A 19788-nucleotide genomic window follows, 5' to 3' on the forward strand; every position below is an offset into this window, starting at 1 on the left:
GCTTTCCTGTCCAGGGTCCACTGGGGTGGTTTTCCATTCCCCGCTCCTCTGAGGGAGTGGGAAGGGGAGGTGAAAGCAGCTCCTCGTTAGTCCCTTAGCTTGCCCCTCGGCGAGCCATCTCGCCACATCGTCCTTTCGTGGGCGCAGCAGACAGCGAGGGCGGCTGAGCCTGCGGAAAGGTCAGTTCCATCAGGGAGCCGATGTGGGCACGCAGCTGGAGCGTGTGCTGGGGAAAAAAAAAGTCCTCGTGGGTTTCATTCCCTGCAAGTTGCAGAAACCGCAGCTCAAGTTCAGGCGCTGGGTCAGGTTCTGGGTGTCATGGCCTCAAGCCCCTCACTGAGCTGAACATGCTTTCCCCCCTCCCCCCTTAACTCTCCCCATTATTATTATTTTTATTATTATTATTAGTTGTAGCAATAGTATTGGTTTTGTTGCTTAAATGCATCAAATGGAGCTGGAGGAAAGCACAAGAGGTGGCTGGAACGAGGTGGTGCTGGAGTGGGGTGTGCAGGGTCTCCCGTACTGAGGCAGGCCGGGGAGGGCAGAGACGGAGCGGGCGCCAACTTCCTCGCCTCGGCTCCGCCACGTAGCAGCCAGGCAAGCTTCACGGGAGCCGGGCTCTGCAGCTTTGCTTTCTCCTGCCGCTGCGCAACCCACCAGGAGCCAGGACAGCTCTGCGATGTTCTGCTTAACAAGAGCACGCTCGTGACTCAGAAAAGAAGCCCTTCTCCTCTCCTTTCCCCTTCCTGCCACCACCACGGCCTTGTTATTGCTCCAGCAATGGGACCCTTGGAGGTTTTGAGCCATCAGGAGCGATGTGGTCTCCAGCCGAGAGGTACAACAGGGAGGAATGGGGCAGGGAGCCCTTCAGCTGCCCGGTGTCGGGAGATGGCATCCTTACTGCTCCAAGGTTCGTGACTGCCTGGGGGCTGGCTGGGGAAAAAGGAGTTGTGGCTGGAATTGTATCCTACCATTTAAAAAAAAAACCAACAACAACAACAAGAAAAAAAAAAAGAAAAAGAAAAAGCCCTCCGAAAAAAGAAACACTGTTAGCTTTGTAATTGCGGGCTGACTCCGCTCTAGTCTAAACCCCTCTGAACTCATACAAGTCTCCAGGGAGGATGAATTTGCTCCAGCCAGTAGTTTGAAAGGAGTGTGGGGAGGGGAGAAGGTGAGGAGAATGATCTCCTCGCTCCTGGTGCCCTTAACGTGTTGTGTGACATACCCTATGGTAGAGAAGCGTGCCGTGACATGCTGCAATATTTCACATCCTCTCAGCAGAGAAGCAGGGTTTGACATCAAGGGTTCCTTTCAAATTTCAAGTGCTGATTTGGCTCCAGAATCTGGAATTACGGTGGAAGCTGAGGAGCAGTAACCAAACAGTCCTGGTGTTTGCCCAGTCACTTTAAAGGTAGATTGGCAAATATCTCTGGGTGCCTTAAATCTTTCTTTAATATACATAGGAGTATTGACAGCTATTTGCCGTATTTTTTTTCTTTCTTTTTTTTTTTTTTTTTTGCTGAATTATGAACATTCGAGGGGTTTCTTAATTATTTAATTGCCTACATTGAACTGTGGGTGCAGGTGATTTTGAATGTATTTGAGTTAGAATTTTTGTTAGATTAAGAAACAGATACAACACTTTAAGTAGAACTTTGTTTGAGATATATATATATATACACCTATAAATATATATATATATTTTTGGTGGCATGTTTGTATCCTGGACGCGTTGTCTGTATGTTTACCTTAAATGAGTCTGTGAGAGGTGGAAGCAGAGAAGGCAGCAGTGGGACCTCGTGGCGAGAGCAGCCGTTCTCCTGGGACCTGCTCCCGGCTTAGCTACTCGCTCACTGCGTGATTTGGGACAAAGTCACTTAAAAACTCTCCGTGCCTCAGTTTCCCTATGTGTAAGAGGGGGTTAAGCGCTGCCTCCCAGGGGTGTGCTGCGGCTCGCTGCCGACCCGCCGAGCGCCGAGGAGGCAGGCGTACGTACCACACGCACACCGCTGCTGGCAGAAGCATGGACTGGTTTGTTTTTCCAAAACCGTTCCCAGCCCCGCTGGTATTGTGAAGAGCAGATGTCCAAGTGTTGGGTGTTCAGGGAAGGATTGGAAAGTTGAATCTGCACATTGTCTAAGCTCTGTCACTGTTGAAATGTGAGTAGGATACGATTTTTCACAGCTTAGGGATTTCTGCATAGTAGTTTCTCTGTTTTGTGTACTGGAAAAGAAAAAAAAAAAAAAACCTTTTTGAAATAATTTCTACTAATATGGAAACAGACATCTGGTTATGCTGATCTGAAATTTTATTTGTTCATAATAAAAATGTTACTTTAAAACTTGTTGGACTGATGACATGGCGGGCCGGGCTCGGTAAAGCGTGCGATGCCCCATCGGGGTGGAGAACGCTATGTGCTACCATGTCCAAACCCTTTTCCCTGCCAGAGAGAAGAACCAGGGGGGGAAAAACCCACTGGCTCTTTAAGCGCTGTGAATGAGCGGATTATAATGGCTTTCATACTCCAGCGCAGCCCGGGCGGCACACCCCAGCGAGGCTGCCCTGCGCTGCGGGGTTACTGCAGGTTAATTCCAGCCGGGGCCTCTCGCCAGAGCCTTGCGGCTGACGGATATACATGCAGCATAACACGTAATACCGGCAGCCCGTCTCCCCAGCCGGGCACGGCCACCACCGCGTCAGGCGGGTTCATTAACCTCAGCGAGGGGGGGAATTTTCCTCCTGCGAGAGCGAGCTCTCCCCACCCCTTTGGCAGCTGGAGGGAAGTGAAAGGAGAAGGGGGGAAATCCCCGCACCAAATCTCACTTTAATTGATGTTAGCTCCCCGCTCCCCCACCCAACCGCCTTTCAAACATCCGATCGTCGAGGCGAATAAGGCCGTCTCTGCATGGCACCAGCCCGCTCCCTGTGGGAGCGGGCAGAGGGGATGGCCTTCTTTGCAGCAACTTTACCGCCTGCAGTCCCCAGGGATGGCCGAGCCAGCCCGCCTTCGTTGGCGCAGCCGGCTCCTTGCAGCCGGCATACTGAATTCCTCAGCAAAATTGGCCCACGCTTTGGTTTCCAGCTGCGGCTTTCTGCTGCCGGAAAGCCCTTCAGGTGGGAAGGCCAGAGCCAGCGCGCTGCAAACCGGAGCGCGGGGGAGAGCGCCGGAACATGTGCTAGAGGGAAGGAGGGAGAGGAGGGCTAGTTGGGAAGAAGGTCTGGGCTCTTCTGCAGCTGCATTCTCCCACCTGGAGGTGCGTGGCCAGCCCAGGCGACATGATGTGCAGCTGCCCTGAGCTGGGGAAATGCTCTGGTTCCAGAAGTATGTCCCTGGAAGCAACAGAGAGGTGCTGCTTCTGGTAATCCCATGTGCTTTTGATCCCAGCTGTGCCAGCACAGCCCCTCCTAAAACAAGAGGAACGGAGGAGGCAAATCTTCAAACCTCCTCGTTATTCAGCCAAGCCTAAAAATAAAGTTAATGATCCCTCTGTCTGAATTTTATGAGCGTGCAACTTGGATCTCGGCCTCTCCCTCTTCGTTAAAGGCTGTTATTAAATCCCCTGCCCAAAATATGTTGTCGTAGACTATCAAGCCCTTCAGCAGCGCCAGCTCAGCATTTGAGCTTGCTGCCTGTGTTTCACGCATGACTATTATTCCCAGTATCCTATGTAGTCTGTGAATTTGGGTTGCAAGTCCACGGCACCCTGACTTTGCTTCTCTGAAGACCTCCCACCCACCCCAGAAGGGGAAGGAAGGGAAGGGTTAACGCACCAGCCAGCTCTGCTGGGTAGGAGAGGACAGGCAAACAAGTGCCTGCTTGTTCAGACCCAGCGAGGGTGCTCGGGGAGGGCTGCGGGCTGCCAGCAGCCAGGTGGAAGGTTTGCTGCATCTTCTTGCTCTGGACACAACACGCAGTAGATGCCAGTGTGGTCTTTGTGGGGTAGGGGACAACCAGGTTCCAGCTGCAACCCCCTCCCCAGCACCGAGATGCAGTGACGGCAGCTGCGAGGAGCCCAGTGTACCCAGCCCTGGGTACAGGACCCTGGGAGCAGGACCAGGGAGGGTACCCTAGGGAGGGCAGCGGTCCCACCAGGAGCTGTGCCGAGCCATGGGCTCCCACCACAGCGGGAAACCAGCAGCTGCCGCTGACCCTCCAGGAAGGGCCAGGACTCCAGGAAGGCTGCGGGGATCTCCTGGGGAGCAGGGGGGAGGCTGAAGGGGGGAGCGAACAAAATGCCAGGAGAGCACGTGGAGGAGGTGGCACCACAGCAGCCGCGCAGGACAGATGGATGGAGTGGGTGGCATTTGCTTAATGCCCAGCCAAGTAGCCTCAGCCCTGCCCCGGAGGGACCTCTCCTCCACTCTGCCCCGGTGGGCAGCGCTCCTGTGCGTGCCTGCCCTTGGCCAGCACGTACCCCAAGTGGGTACTGGCATGTACCCCGAGACAGTGGGGTGCCCACAGGCGCGATGCCCGACCTGCCACGAACTCCCAACCCGCCGGGTTACACGTGGGGCTCAGAAGCGGCTTTGGCTCGATGCCCCTCGCTTGGTTGCCGAGGGCGAGCGGGGACCCGCCACACGCACTCCAGCCCCTCCTCCCCCCCAACCCCCGCCGCCATCGGGTGGGCCGCCCGCCGCGGCAGAGCCGCAACCGGCTGACGGTGCACGAAAAAGAAACGGGGGGAGGGGAGAACCAACAAACCAAACCCAAAACAAGTAGGCTGAGTTTCCCCTGAGGGTTACTGCCGGTCAGCCCACGGCCCGCGGGAGCGTGTCGGCCGTGTGTTTACAGCAGCCCACAGCTCCTGACCCAGCCGGGGCCAATCGCCTCCGCGCCGCCCTTGGCTGATGCCGCCCGCCCGCCCCACGCCCCGCCCCGGGGCTCGCCGGGACCACACCGGGAAAACCCAGCCTGAAGACCCCCTTCTTCCCCCCCCCCCCCCCCCCTCCCAATGCCTCCCAACGCCCCCGTGCCTCCTCATCACCCCCGTAACGCCCCGTCGAGCCCCGCGGCGGTCGGAGGGGTTTTGCCCACCCACCGGTGTCTGCGGGCAGCGGGTGCCTCGCAGGGGCTGTGCCGGGGGGGGGGGGGGGGAGCGGGCGAAAGACGGAGCAGGATAGCCGGGAAGCACAGCGTCTCCCTCCCCGCGGAGCAGCCCTGTGCCGGGGCTGCCCCCCAAGAGCATCCCCTCCCATCCTCCATGCATCCCCCCCCCAACCTCCATCCATCTTCCATCCATCCCCCATCCAGCACAATCGCCGCCCGCGTTGGTGCTTTCTCTTAAAGCATCAGGTGCCGGGGGCGTGGGAAATAGGGGTACCTCAGCTGTCATTTAAAAACGAGCTCCGGTTTTAGTTTTAAAAAGAAAGCATAAAGCTTTCCAAAAGAAAGCATTCCAGGAGGCAAAAAAAATATAATCCAGAATGCACGTGGACACACATAGTCACTCTCAAATGCGTATACATATATGAACACTCAAGTATCAATCATAAAGCAGGATACATAGATTTGGAAAAGAGGCTTAAAAAAAATCTATGATTTTCATACACATGAGTGTTAGTTGTGTTATGAATCTGGTCATTTTGTAACTATATTGAAAGTTGGTGTTACACAAAACCAACCAAATCCTCCCTTACTTGGAATTCTTCACTAAAAAAAGGAACCTGTAAACTGTGTCTTTTATTTCTTTTTAAACTGCATAGAAAGATATAGCACTTTGCAGAACAAACAGTATTTCATAATGGAGACCGAAGTGACGACAGCTGTTACATGCCAATTTGGCTTTGTAACAAACACATCTGCTTGTTTAACATTTTTTTCAGTTCTCCTATAAATAGCTTTTTACCAAACCCTGGCCTTTAGCACTCAAACAGAAGAAATGCCTGTCCCTTTTCAAAATGCCTGTGACCTTCAGTCACTCTACAAGCTGACTAAGCAAAATTGTCATTTTGACCAAATGATCATAAATATATGTCCCTTCATCTACAGAGAGCTTTCACATTCTGTCACATTGACACAGATATATTAAATTAATGGGTTTTAGGCTAATCACCCATTTCTGGTGACACCTGCCACATGATTTTTAACATTCAGAAACAGGAGGATACTTACACAGTCATAATATTGCATTTCTTCCTTGTCTTTTTGAGCTGCCTAATTAAATCGTGGTGATCCAAATATCATGCATTTAACTGCCAATTTATCACCTAAAATAGATTTGGCCTGACCTTGAACCCCAAAGAAACTATGCTTAGATACATTGTTCCTGGATGACCACTGGGAAGTGCACCATTAGAAAACCAAGATAATTAATTTAAAAGCCCTGAAAGGCTACAGCTGTGACTGAGGTTTTCCCACCTCAAGCAGGTGAGGAAGCATCGGGCTACTCTGCACTTACCCTCCCACCATTCCCCCTCAGCCAAAATTCTTCCAAGATGACTTAGAGAGTTTAGGTATCTCTTTTTTCAGAGGGCAAAAAAGGTTGGGGGCAGGTTTCAACCAACTTCAGCAATTTTAAACCGATGTATGAAATCCACTCTGGTTAAATAAGCATCCTCTAGAGTCAAGAGAGACAGAGAGGCGGTTCCCGCAGTGACTCATAGCAGCAATCCGAGATACCTGTTTTAGAAAAGGGTGAATCATCTGCTGGTGGTGCATCTGTAACTTCTATATACGGATACCTGGATTAGTTGCTGGATGCCTGTCTTTTAGATGATGAGTTTGGTACAATGAGTTCCACACCTGGATTTTAATGAGGAGAGCCCTCAACTCTCCAGCAGCGACCCACGAAAGCACACGGTCTGAGTGCTCAGAGCGAGACACGTCATCTGAGGCATCTCGGTGGCTTTGGTCTGTGACTCAGCTTCCTTGTTTGGAGCTAAGGAGGTTCAAAATGCCCCAAGAATTACTGGAAACTTGAAAGTGGAAAATTTTAGATGCGCTTGACAGATAAGAGTACTTTTTGTTTGTGTAAAACACAGGAGGTGATAAACTCCTGGAAGTTGTTGCCGTAGGATGTCATGGTGGCAGACAGCATCAACAGGTTCACAAAGGGTTTAGAGAGACTCACAGTAAACAAGGTCCATAACCAGATGGTGAAAGCAGAGGTGTGCCCTCTGATAGAGACAAACACAAAAGGTTTGCGGACACGGGTCTGAGTGGAGCAGACCTCAAACAGCTCCCAGGCTTGCAGGCTCTTCCTAAACAGCCTCTCCTGTTGCCACTGACGGAAGACATGACATGGGGCAGGATGGGCCATTGGTACGAAACCTTCTTTTCACCATTGCCTGGCAGGTACAGCGGGATAAGGAATAGTTGCCAGTAGTTACCCTGCTCTAAATTCTGCTCTCATGATGGCCCCTGTTGCAGCATGGGGACACAGATGGCTGGAATCCCAGCCCCAGGATCCCACCCGGCTTTGGAGGCAGTGCTCCTATTCCTCCGTGTCATTCCTTCCAGTTCACTTCCCCCAGGCTTTGTTTTTAATACTCTAAGGTACTGAGAAGCCCAGCCATCAAATTATCAAGATGTTTGATGGCACACAATAAATATTGAATCTTTGGGAATGAAGCTCATAACTCAGTTTGCCACTCCTGACTAACGAGCCCATTTCAAACTCATAAATGAATGAGTATGTTCTTCGGACTAATGACCACATAACATGCTGGGATTGATGTTGTGGAAGATATTGCAGACACATGGGAGTTTTCAGGAAATATCAAGGCTCTTTAGAACTGCTACTAACAATACTAACAATGCACTAGCTTTGTTTTAATATTCGTGTGGGATTTATTTTATGTGTTTATGAGATTTTTCTTTGTCTCTAGTCTCTCCAATTCCAATTAAGCTGAGTCATGTGTAGGCAGAGCATAAGGGGTTGTATTAGAGGGGCATCAAAAATGGAAATTTTTGCTTCGCAGAAATTACCTGTATCACTCCTATTATTTGGATTCAAAACAAACCTGAAAGGTGAAAAATCGAAGGAAAAATTTCCCAGTCTGTTTCATTTTATCTGAAGACAGACAAAAAAACAGGATCTTTGGCTGTCTTGCCTGGTTGGTTTATTGTGAGGCAGTTCTGTCTTTCCGCCTCAACAGGGCTTTCCTTCCTTTCTTTTTTATTTTGACTCCTTCCATCATAATATACATAAGCAACACATTTTCACACAAATATAGCTGAAAAGTCTTTTCCAATCAAAGCTTTTTCTGTTTGAAAATACTCAAACCAAAACATTTCAAAATGGCCAGAACATTGGCTTCCTTTTTTTTTTTTTCTCCTCTAAGATGATATTTCTGGTTTCAGGCAGTGTTTCAGTTATGATGACCACATTTTCTGCTGGCAAGAGGTCCCATCAGCATAATTTAGCTGGTCAATAAGGATGATACCCCTTGGGCTGGGCCAGCCTGGAGTTTGAGTCACTACTAGTGCATTTATTTGGTTTCCACTCTGTTATTGGCTTCTTACATGACACTGGGCAGGTCTCCTAATCCTCCAGGAATTGGCGCAGATGCTGCTTTCCTCCCTCCCAGATTTTCTGCTGTGCTTTATGGAGGAGAGACTTCACGTTCCACATCTAGCGCAGGGAAGCCAGAGCGTGGTTTGGGGTGTTATAACCCAAATGGCTGTGCTAGAAACCTTCTGTCTTATCTACTCTGCTTGCAGTTCGGCTGTTCCTGTTTCTGAGAGGTTCACAAGGCAGGTCCCCGGGCCACCCCTCAGCCTTTGAGGAAAAACAGAGCAGAATAGTATCCTGTCCTTTGCTGCTGCAGAAACCCTTGCTAGAACCAAACGCCTGTGCAATGAGAGACGCTGCAGCACTTGAACCAAAGCACCCTCTCCCAGGAGGTGCATGCACAGGTTTTTCTCTCAAGAGACTCAAATCAGCTCTAACTGCACATTTAAATACTTAATGCTTTTGAATGATTGATGGGTTGAGGTACAGCTCTGCTAATATCTGGTTCATTCTGTGCCTGCATGCTCATCTGGATGTCTTGAGCTAACAGAACAGCACAGCCTGGTAATAAATGCCTCTGCCAGGGGAACTGGACACATTTCATTCCTTAGCAGCATGTTTCCTGTCAGCTCCTTCTTCCACCTGAGCAGGTACAGGACATACTGCAAGGATCACTAATTGCTTGACACGTCTTTGTCAGTAACCACCTCAGCTGAATTTTCCCTGCCCCGCTGAGTTATTTTCGTTCAGCCCCAGTATCGTGTTGTGCTATAACAGATTTCCGTGCAGCTGGAGGAACCCTTCTCCATCTCCTGCCCAGCGCTGCTCTGCCGCCCAGCAGCACAGCTGCTGAGCCGGGGCACAGGCGAACTCTAAGCTCAAGGAATGCTAAGGACAATCTCTTTGCCCTTTAGTTGCACAATAAAGATATACCTGCCTTCTGTATGGCCAGAACATACAGATACTTCTAACCTACATGTTTGCCTGGGCATAATGTATGGTGTCGGTGCCAATGGCCTCTGACCTCCTCTGGTCTCCAAGAGGTAAGGTAGACAGCTGTACCTCATGGCACCAGCTCTAGCACAAACACACACATACTTAGAGATGTGCTTGCTGTTCACTGCCATGCTTAAATGCATAGGACTGCTTAAGGCATATCAAGTAGTAAATATTTATGAGATCAGGCTGGGATCAGGCACTGCATCTTTCATGCAAACCCCACTTCAGGGCACATTAACCTATTAAATGCACTCACCTCCCTTCTGTAAAAGGCTACTGGGGAGAAAAGAATTCATTCCTGGTCATGAAGGGGCCCCAGTGCAGCAGTAGAGAGCAGTGCTCACTTGCAAAGTGAGTTAGCTTAAAGATAATCCACCCCCTTAAAGAAAATTCCCCCCATCCTCAGTGGAAAATACCGAGATGCTCTAGATCAGCTGGCATAGATAAAGCACCTCCCAGTAAAAGCTCAGATTTACAGCTACTGAAAAAGTGCCTCCTTCCTCCTGTATGTGGAAATAGCTTTTCCATGGCTGAGAGGACAGGGTTAGGCAGCTCTTCCTGTTGGGGGAGATGGGGACACTGATACAATACTCTTCTTACTGTGAGATAGGGATGAGAGTGCCATCTCCGAGAAACAGCAGAGGCTGACAAATAACCTGGCTGCCGAAGAGCTGTTTGACTGAGCCAGCAGGGAAAGGGGGGGGGGGAGCTAATTCCAGTTAAGGGCATGACAGATAACAAATGGCACGGTTGCCATGGCTGGCAGGGTGTCTATCGCAGTGACATAAACAAATAATAAAAGAGAAGGCGTTTGGCATTGCAAACCCTCAGCAAAGTCCGTGCAGAACACGGTCTGCCGATATGGGCTGCACGTGCCTCTGATTTCCCAAATGACAGCTCTGTAATAAGCTGGGTAAGAAACTTGGCTTCGTGAAACAACCTGTAGCACTTCGCTCAGCACTTAAGTCCACAGCGAGTGACTCTTCTTTACTGACATGTCAGCTTGGCCTTTTCACACTTTCTTGCTGGTTTATACTTTTTATCGTATGAACCACAAACCACCACCCGTTTTTCATTTCTAATTCTGTGGGGGACTTCTGAATGCTTTTGAAACCTAACAGGAAACGCCAGCAATGTAAAGATATGCAACATGTGCTAACCTGCACACCTGCCGACCTCACCTCCACCGTCACGGGCAACAGCCTCACAGTTAGCTGTCAAGCACAGCATCACAACCCCTTCAGTTTTCCCCACCAAAGTGAAGCTCTTCATTCAGAGTGTTTCTCCATTCTCGTTCCTTCTAAAAAGCCAACTCCTCCCGTTCTCTTGGTTACACAAGTCAGGTCCCCCCTGTGCCTCCTGGCTCCCCTGCAGCTGACCCTGATGTAGGTCAGTGCATCAATCAGACTGACTGGGTCCTGGCTCCCTGCTGGCCGCTCATCACACCAAAAGCAGCCGGCTGGCGGGTCAGCCCTCCTGGTAAGAGGCAACAAAACCTGAGGGATCCTGCAGTAGGGAAAGGCCCGTGTAATGGCGATCAGGAGCCCACAGACTTCTCTATTACAGTGTCCCTTCACCCAACCCTTATTCCCAGCCACTTTGGCTGCTCAGGGCAGGAGCCTCTCAGAGGGTCAGAGACTCCATGGAAGAGAGGAATTAGGAAGAGTTTCAGAGCACTCACCCTTTTCCTCCACTGTGGACACCCAAGATGACAAACACTCCTTTCTCCAGGCTCGCTGGCTGGCATTAAATTCAGGCTTGCCAGCCACACACTGGCTACAGCCCAGACTTCTTTGGAGACCCTTGCTGTGCAGCCAGCAAAGGTGTTTCCTCCTTCGGCAGCAGGAGACTGAGACTCGTCTGGGCAAAACCAGGGAAAGCCAACCGAGACCATTGGCGAAGCTGCCAGACTGAGCCGGTGCTGCTCACAAAGGAGCCAGACTAATTGAGACCTGCTGAAGGAGTAGACTATCTCATTAACCACATGTGTAGGAAAGCCCCAAGCGAACCTATTCACAAGTAACCAGCACAGCATGCCGCATGGCTAAGATCCCAGAGCTCTCTCCTGGTTTGAAAGCTTGGGCCATCCCGCTCTGCTGTGTTCCCATAGGCAGCAGAGATGTAATTTGCCAGCTGCCGGGTGCTGCGCAGTTACAGCGCTTCTCTTAACCCTTCTCGAGTCAGCAAGGAACTCTGTTCTTCACCAGCAGTCAGGCCGGGCAGCTGTACGTTACAGCGCAGCTATGGGAGGAGGTCATTGCTCCACATATGAGACAGCTGGACTACCAGGAAAAACCTCTGCACGTCCAGATTCAAATCCATGAAGTGTTAGGAGTGTCCTGAAGACAGAAATGCTGGCACAGGACAAAAGTCCACAGATACTACTAAAAATCAGGAACCAGATTTGGTCTACCTGAACTCATTTCATGTTTATACATCTCTAAAGGATATAACTGAATAGTTTTGGTCAAAAGGGGAGACAGGAAGATTGGTCATATGGCTGGTCACAAGCCCTAGCACAGGCTTTAAAATAGGAAGGGAATTACATCTCTGTAGATGGAGACATCCAGGGAATGGCAAAGGCAGGGGGGGAACCTCAAACAGTCTGCAAAACTCTAAAGAGAGCTGTGGCAGGGAGCCTTTGAGTCAGGAAATGTCACGCATAGGCTCTGGGACCAGTTAGAACAGATAAACGTCGGCTCCATCCATGCAAAGGTGATGGTGTCATTGTGGTCAAGTACTGATCCATCCACCTATTGATCCAGCTCATTCCCCATGAATCTGAGCCCACCTCATGCCACAACAACACATACTCTGCCAAGGACATATATCTTCCACCAGCCCAGTAAAGCACTACCTCCTGGTATCATAAAAGTCCCCTCTGTTGTCTTTAAGTTCTATATGTTTCTGTAGATTGAGATGGAAAAGTAGTTACCAGAAAACATCACAGGCCAAAGACAAGAAAGATAAATGCTAAGAAGATATTATGTGAAAGTTTCCCAAGGACCGATAAGCTTTGGAGACAAGGAATCCTGATGATTTTGCAAGAACTGATAAACTTAGACCACCGGAGTCTAATGCAGTACAAGGCTGCCAGCACACGTTAGCATCTACAACAGGTTGTATAACTTGGATCACACCCAGGAGGGCGGTGGCTGCTATATGCAGATGAAGACTGCAGAGTTATGTATACAGCTGGTGAAACAAAGTGCCCTCTGAAGGAATTTCTAAAGACCTACCTAGAAGCCACTGGTGCGTCAGGATGACCTTCTTCTTCCGAGTGTGCACATTGGGGTTGGCCTCCCAACGGTTGCTCCAGCTAATAAGTGAATGTGAATGAGTGGTGTGTTATGTGAATAGTTACCTGCTATTACTAATAACACCTTGTTTCTATTAACAACAGCAGCTAATGAATAAAAGATATTTTAAGAAATAGCGGTTGTAATCTGTGTTTTCCCCTAACACTATCCCCTATCGAGGAAAAAGGAATTTACACCTCTTGTTTGGGACAAACATGCTAAAGACAGTGTGGCACCCATACCTCTTCATGGTGGGACCTGCAGACCCAGCTAGGACAGACAGTGTTAGCACAGGACAGCTTCTTTCACCAAACAAGCCACTGGCCATGAAATGGTTTGTTGAAATCCCAGTGAAATCCTTGCCCCTGCTTGCCAGAGGGAATTGGTGGCTGCGGGAAATATGTTCCTCCTGCTGAAATGTGCTATAGGAAATTCAGTCAAAGCCAGCCCTGCAGAGGAACTTGACAGGAACCACAGAAACATTTGTAAGGGCAAGATCTGTTCAAAGGGAGAAGGTCCAACATAAGAACCATCTAACCACTGTCAGCTCCATCACCCACGCATTGTCTTCTCTGCATGCTTCAGTGCATGTCTGGGGACCATGAACGGGCAGACCCAATTCTGCCACTTAGTCACTCTACAGACATGGGTTGTTGCCTGAGTCTGCTATTTTTCTGAAGCATCTCCACAGGTGATGCCTCATGGCTGCCACTGATGTCCAGAGAAACTATGCACGCTCAGCACTTCTAATGCAAAACACCAACATGTGTCGCAAGTCACACTGCTGCAAAAAAATGAGACCTACAACATTTTATCTTGTAAGCCTCCCCCTCAATCTGCCTCCAGGTAACCTGCATTCCTATCTCCCCAGGGCTGTCAAGTCTGTACCTCCACCTAAGGAACAGACAGATTTCTCCATCTATAAAAAGAATGTGAGTTGTTTGAATAACTATTGCAACAAAACTAACTTTTTTGAGTCAGACCAAAAGTACCCTCTGACTAACCACAGCCAGCAGCAGATGCTTAGAGGCCCATAGAAGAGCAGTCAGATTATATCTGGACCTTTTTTTTTAATAACTACCAACAGCCTCATCTTCTGTGAAGCACTCCTTGCATGTAAGCGCTGAAAGGTTTGAACCAGCTCACACGGTCTTGCACATAAAGGCAGCTCCTACCTTGGAGAGACTTTATAACCCAAGAGGTAAAACCCCCGTAACACAGGCACAGATGCAGGCACAGAGCTGCCTTGCAAGAGGCAGCCCAAAGCGTTCACGGCAAAGCTGAAAATCAAATGCAGTCTCTTGACACCGGGTTATATTTTCAAAACCATCTGTCCAAAACGTGATGGAAGTTATTAAACTAAAGAAACAAAGGCTTTGGGCAGATGAAACTTCCTTCCAGATTTTCTGGCGGTGTTCCAGCCTTGATCACCGAAATTTCACATGCACACCTGACCTCTGCGAGCGCAGTGCTAACACACGCCTAGCTGAATCGCCATTCAAGCAAAACTTTCTGCTTGGTGAGCATATTTCCTGTTGTCTCCAGTAACTCCTTCAATCCCAGCACACTGATACCAGTGACGTCATAATTTATTAAGATATGGTGCCGTGGTTTCCAGTGTTTTCCCCCACCACCACCACCATTGTCATCACTGATGAGGTCCTGGCTTTGAGAGCTTTCTGGGTTCGGGCAGCCGGAGCTGACACCCGGGGTGAGCTGTGGTCAGCAAACATTTGCAATCAGCAGCTGACTTCCCACTGTTACCTGCCAGCTCGGGCAGACAACGAAGCCCTTCGCTTTTGTGCCCAGCACCTCGCTCCGAGGGCAAAAGAAGATCCCTCGATCCCTCAGCCCGTGGGACTTCTGAGCCCACACGTTGCCTACAGCCATTGGATTTGTTTGATGCTCACGTAAAAGCAGCCAAATTGGGTGCGATCGAAGAGCAAGGGGAAAAGCGAGCTGGCTCAGCTCTGCTTTAATGATATCAGTAATGAATTTTTACTCACTCAAAGTTCCCAAAGCTTGCTTTCCTTTTTTCCCTCTTATCTCTTTCATCTGTGTGAAACAGGTGATGTCAATCCTGCTGAGACAGCCCTGAGAACTTTGCTTAGCTTTGACACTTGCACCTCTACCTCAGGCTTCAAGGAAAGCCTGTGGGATGTCAGCAGCTGTAAAGCTAAAGGGACTCCTTTCCAGTCCTCTCTACCAGTGCCAAAACATTGTCAAATCCCCACGCTTCAAGCAGAAGCTTTCCTACTTCAGAAAGCAACGTGCCTTTCCCCCCACTTCCCCCTGTGCATCAGCAAGCAGGGTAGCCGATGGCATAGCTCCAGTGCCCTCTAATGCTTCCAAACCACCGCTGCTGGCAACCCAAGCAGATGCCACCTTTGTCTGGCAGGATGGCATTTAGAAAGCCACAGGGTATCAAGTGAGAGTGCTCCAAGGCTGCATCACCAGACTTGCTAGAGAGGAGCCAGCAAGAACCTTAAGATTAAATCCCGTCACTTTAGTAGTTCAATTAACTAAAGTGCAGATGGAGTGGGTGAGGGAACCTGTATGAAGTAATTAAGCAATGCACCTACTCAAGTTAAACCCCAGTGACATTCATTCCTTCCCCTCAGACAAGTGTCTCTGATCTGGACCTATATGCAACAAGGTGAACATACCAGCTCCTCCACCAACGGGACAGAAATTCCTGACTTCCTTTTCCCTCCCTCATTCTCACAGGATAATTTTTTTTTTTTTTTTTTTTTCATCTGATGCATGAAACGTGAACTGGACTGGGGCTCAAGAAGTTTGGATGCTCATTCCCACTCTGCCACTGACCAGCTGAGCAACCTCAGCCATGCCCTCTTGTTCCTTCTTCACGAGAAGGAATGATCTCCACCTCGCTGAGCCTTATGCAACACACCCCTGCTGCAGCTTATGTGATATTGCTGCACCCATTAAAGGAATAATTGGGCCTGTTCTAGATAGCCAGAGGCTTGGCAAATCAGTTTGTTCTGAACCATCCCAAGGCCTACCTATTTGGTTGTGCATTTTTGCCTAAGATCCTTTTTTTTTTTTTTTTTTTTTGTAGATGAAGAAAAAAGAAAGTCAATTTCAGAACAAAGCGCTTTTAAAGTTTTGACATAGTTAGGTAATATAAAGGTTTGCAACTGGTTTATTTGCTTAGTGATGAAACAGCAGAGAATATAGCCACTGGAAACCTTTCGGCTAAGATAACTGCTCTTCAGATATCAGAGGAGATATGATAGCTGTTCAGATCTAGTAACATTCCCTATGGACACTGTTTGAAAATCAAACATCTGTAATTTTCCCTCAGACAGGACATCCTGCCAACCACCACAGGGACATGGCCACACTAAGAGAAGTGCCAGATTTTCTGTTTGTCTGCAAGCACCAGAGAGTTGCTGAATCTTTGGCTGGCCACCGAAACATGAGAACAGTAAACTTCATGGGTGATAAGACTGATGCCAGGCAACGAGGAAACCGGCTGATTGATGCACACCCCACGGTCTCTGACACGGGAGGAGCAAGGGGTTACTTAAGTGAAATTACTTGATCAGGCGCTGTCAGCACATGAACACTTACTCATTCAGGCTGAAATCCCCCAACCAAGACAGCAGCTCTGGGATAGACTTCATCAAAGGGTGGCCTCAGCCTCCAGCTCCTCAGATGACACTTTCTGAGCTCTGGCCCTCCACCCCAGTACGTGCTGAGAAATATTCCTGGTTTGGCGAAAGAGACCCCGCAGCAGACCTGCTCTGGCATGGGGAAGAGCCTGCAGATGAACTATTGAGTTGTTCAGAGACTGGAGAAACAAAGCTCTCTTACGGCCCTGGAGAGGGCACAAAGGCACTTAAAGTAGCAGCTGTGTCCCCAGAACTAATTCATAAGCTTCTAGACCCTAATGATATCCCAGGAACAAGCAGAGAAATGCCACATAGGAGGGCAGACTCCACATCATCATCAGAAGAGAGACTTTCAGAAGCCTTGATTGCACGTAAGGCCAGGGACACAAGGGCACTGCTTTCCTTAAGGACAGGGGACGCTAGACTTTAAGAAACACTTACAGGCTCTGGAGCCTCACAGTTGCTTCAGGTTCCTAATATCAGAGCCTAAAAGCTTCCCTGTCACACTACCCAGAGCATACCTAATCCCAGAAAAGAGATGGAAACAAGGGAGAACTGGAAATAATAACTCCCTACTCAACAAAACACGCTTGCTTTCCCAAGAGCAGACAATGCATTGCTTTGCTCCCCTTCCCCTAGATGGTACCAGTTGTAATCGGTAGTTTCCAAATACATCTGCTTCCCCTTTTCTCTAGCAGCTGCTTTACTAGCCCTAAACAACTGCCTAAACCACAACCAGAATTTCTGACGCTTAACCTCTCAACCTGCACTGCTTTGCTGCAGCCCACCATTTCCCTAGCACATAATACCAGCAACATCCTATATGCTCTCATCCCCCAAATAACCTTGCAGAAGCTCCTAGCCCAGCAGGCTCCTTTTATAGGACAGCCCACTGCTCAGCTGCCCCACCAACCCCCTCCACCTGGAAGGGGGGAGCAGGCACAGCTGAGGCTCAGCCTGGCTCCTCCCAAGGGGTCAGTCCACCTTTCCTCAGTGGAGGACTCACAAGCTTGTGCTAATTTTGGTACAAGCCCTCTGAAATACACAGGCTGAGCCTCTAACTATGCCTGAAAGAAATGTATTAAGGTGTTTGGGTGAGCATAAAAGAACAATCCACTTCTCAGGCTTGCACAGAGGTCATCAAGCCCAAGGTTTACATAGGCAGAAGGTGATTTTTGAAATCCTGCCAAAGATACCATGAAGTGCCCAGTTTTTAGAGGGCAGAGGCTCTATTTTTTCTGGAAATCAGGATTAGAGAGGGTTTTATGATTGAGTATTTTTCCTTAGATGTTTCTGAGTTCCGCTCTTGAAAACTCACTAGTAATTACTAGTTCCTTGGGAATTCTGGCTTTTATCCTCTCAAGACAACCCAGCAAATGGAGAGGGAGAACAGCTCCAAGTTAACATTTAGCTGATGCTACAAACAACATATTTGGGGCGAACTTCTCCCTGTTTTTATAAAGCTTATCACATTTTGAACATGTGTGCTTTGACTCAGCTCAGATGAAGCCCCAGCAATGTCTGCTGGTGGTCCAAAGAGAAGAGTCAGCTCTGCATGAGAGATAGCACACGAAAACCACGCTGGGGCTGAGGTTACGAGAGGACGTGGCAGTGGGCATTGTTCCCATTTGTTGGGACATTGAGAACAGAAATCTCAGAGGACTGAGTGATTTTATTGGAGGTCCTACAGCCTTCCTTGTGACACATAGGGCGCTTGCTCCTTTGGTGCACGGGGAAAGATGGTGGGCATGGTAGGATGCTGCTGAACTCTCCTCTACTACATCATTAATGCAGTTGCTTCAGGAGAGGAGGAGAGACCCCAGTTTGGTGGAAATGCTGAGAGAGTCCTGATATCCAGATCCTTCCGCTGAGAGGAGACTTTGCTACTGGAGAGGAGAATTTACTGTTGGACTCAGCAAACGAGATGCCATTTGATTAGTCGTTTGTTTTCTGGGCTGGTATGGCCAGAAATGATTGCGAACCGCTCCGCCTTCGGCCAGGCATTTGATGGAGTGCCACATTATGTATTTATTAAGGGAGTGAAGAAATCCTAACTGGATAAAAATAGCAAGGCTTGGATTAGAAACTGGCTGGCAGATGAGGAACAGAGGTTCACTGTTGCTTCAAGATGCTTAGCATCGCCAGGAAGGTCCTGCACAGTGCTGATGTGGGTCTGCTAAGCTGGGGCAGGGGAGACACAGAAGACGAAAAACTGGCCTGAGGAAGCACAGTGAAAAACACCACCAGGTCTTTTGGATGACTGGCTGATGTCTTGATGAAGAGAGGTAGTAACCCAATGACAAACTCTCTCTGGTAGAGACTCCACACAGGTCTGCTCCTTGCAGCCAGCAAAGCTGGGAGATGTACCATTGGAGGTGAGGTGCACAGCGGCGTCCTCTCTTCTCCCATGCAAGATGGGAGGTTCAGATGACAAATGAAGCAGTATTACTGGTCCTCACATTATTTATAGAAAAAGGACAAAACCTCCTGTTTAAAGTGTCCTTTGTCAGGCTTCTTTTACTCAAAAGGGAGTTTCCCTTATGAACTGATACCTCCTACCTCCCGTGGTGTTTCTAGTGAGTGGTTAAAAATGGAAAAGGGACTGGAGGGTCCAGTCTCCTCAAACCTTTGGTTTTTGCTCCCTCTTCAGACGGGTCAGGGGTATCCCTTTGTAATGAAGGTACCAGTTCATTCTGGGTGCGAGTCTGCAACTCTATAAGGAGTTGCTCTCTGCAGAGAACCACCACAATTGCTACAAAATCGCACTTTGGGATCCAAGACCAGGAGTTGACTTCATTTTCCCACACAGAAGAAAGCTTCGGGCAGGCAGTGGAGACGTCATATGTATTATGTCTGAGGTGCAATGCTGCCACTTGGAGGGTGATCACCTCCACCCACAACCCAGATGTTGCACCTTCAGTCACCCGAAACCCAGAAAGTGGTTTTATATACACACGCTTTCCTCTGTTGCTTCTTATCATACTTGTGACCTGGAGTCACTACGGCCAAAAGATTGTTCAGGTAAATTAATTCAGATAAAGACTTTGATGCTTCTATTAAGATAACGAGTGAAGGCTGCCATCAAGATCAAGGTCTCCATTGTGCTGGGTGTTGTACAAACCCATGGTGGGGGATACCCACTGTCTCCAAAAGCACACAGTCTAAGTAGACACTTGAATGGGGAGGGAGACTGAGGCATATGAAAGAGGAATAATTTATCCATAGTCAAAGGCTGAGCTGGAATTAGAAACCTCTGTGTCCTGAGCGGGATCTGCTATCGCCTCTTAGCATCACCACCTACCAATGACTGATACAGTCATAAATGCTCGTAATAAAAAGCCTCCCAGAAACAAGCCACACTTAATTCCTGAGGACATTTTGTTCTTTCTCTGGTTACAAACC

Source organism: Vanellus vanellus, assembly GCF_965231255.1.
Source record: "Vanellus vanellus genome assembly, chromosome: 7".
NCBI classification, from domain to species: Eukaryota; Metazoa; Chordata; class Aves; order Charadriiformes; family Charadriidae; genus Vanellus; species Vanellus vanellus.